At 34.0% G+C, this 1,237-nt stretch overlaps 1 non-coding gene across 1 annotated transcript; it reads right to left on the bottom strand.

Moving 5' to 3' along the window:
* Positions 1-799: 799 nt before the first annotated feature.
* Positions 800-906, bottom strand: LOC120113215. The gene has a single exon (XR_005515016.1). It is a non-coding gene; the product is annotated as a small nucleolar RNA R71 (small nucleolar RNA).
* Between the last annotated feature and the right edge of the window lie 331 nt (positions 907-1,237).

Genomic DNA, 1,237 nt, shown 5'->3' with positions numbered 1-1,237 from the left:
CCCCTCTACTTATCTGGGAGCTTACCTGGTCGACTAGGTTATTAGACCGGATTGGAGGCTTAAGTGTACTCTTCAAACCAGTTAGGAGCTGTCTAGAAATTTTTAGGAAAACATTAGAAATAAGGGTGCTATGCTTTGATATTGTTTGATTGTGAATAATTTTAGTAACAGGGTGTCAATATTCATAGCTTTAGGTAATATTCATACTCATCCAAAACTCTAAAAATATATATATATATATACAAAATAAATAAATAATTAATTAATAATAATAATAATTATAAAAAAAGTCGACTGGTTAATTGGTCAGTATATGCGGTTGTGGCAAAGGGATAAAACGAAAAGATTATTTCGAGTTGAATCAAGGGATAAAAGTTCAAATATTCAAATGGAAGATAATGGTAGTAATCAGGGAGATAATGAATTTCAAGATGACTTATCTATTAGAACGCTTCGTGATTATCTACAACCCACTAGGATCAGTACCCCATCCTGTATGGTTATTCCTACTGCTGCGGGAGCCTTTGACATGAAACCAGGAATAATCCAATTACTCCCAAAGTTTCATGGACTTGACTCCGAAAGTCCCTACTTGCACCTAAAAGAATTTGATGAAGTGTGTTCAACACTTCAATTTAATAATATCAATGAAGAGGTAGTGAAGCTTAAGTTATTTTCTTTTTCTTTAAAGGAAAAAGCTAAGTCATGGTTACATTCTTTAAGACCTAGGACCATAGCTACCTGGCAAGAAATGACAAGAGAATTTTTAAAGAAATTCTTCCCAACACATAAAACAAATACACTTAGAAGAAATATCATGAACTTCGCACAAAAAGATGGAGAAACATTTTTTCAGTGTTGGAAAAGATTTAAGGACCTTCTGCTTGCTTGCCCACATCATGGATATGAAATTTGGAGGGTCATTAGTTTCTTTTATGATGGTTTGTCCTCCAATATGAGACAATTCGTGGAAATGATGTGTAATGGTGAATTTATGAATAAGGAACCAGAGGAAGCCTGGGACTATTTTGATCTGTTGGCAGAAAATGCACAGGCTTGGGATACAATAGATAAGAACGAGAAACCTAAAATACCGACTAATACTAAAGGAGGAATGTATCATGTTAAAGAAGAAAATGATGTAAATTTAAAGATTGCTAATCTAACTAGGAAGGTTGAAGCCATTGAATTAAGCAGAGCCAATACAGGAAAGGCACCTACTATAGATGAAAGTATT

This window comes from Phoenix dactylifera, chromosome 14 (genome assembly GCF_009389715.1).
Source record: "Phoenix dactylifera cultivar Barhee BC4 chromosome 14, palm_55x_up_171113_PBpolish2nd_filt_p, whole genome shotgun sequence".
NCBI lineage: Eukaryota > Viridiplantae > Streptophyta > Magnoliopsida > Arecales > Arecaceae > Phoenix > Phoenix dactylifera.
The sequence above is the reverse complement of the archived record's forward strand: the minus strand, read 5'-3'. Positions and strand labels throughout refer to the sequence as shown.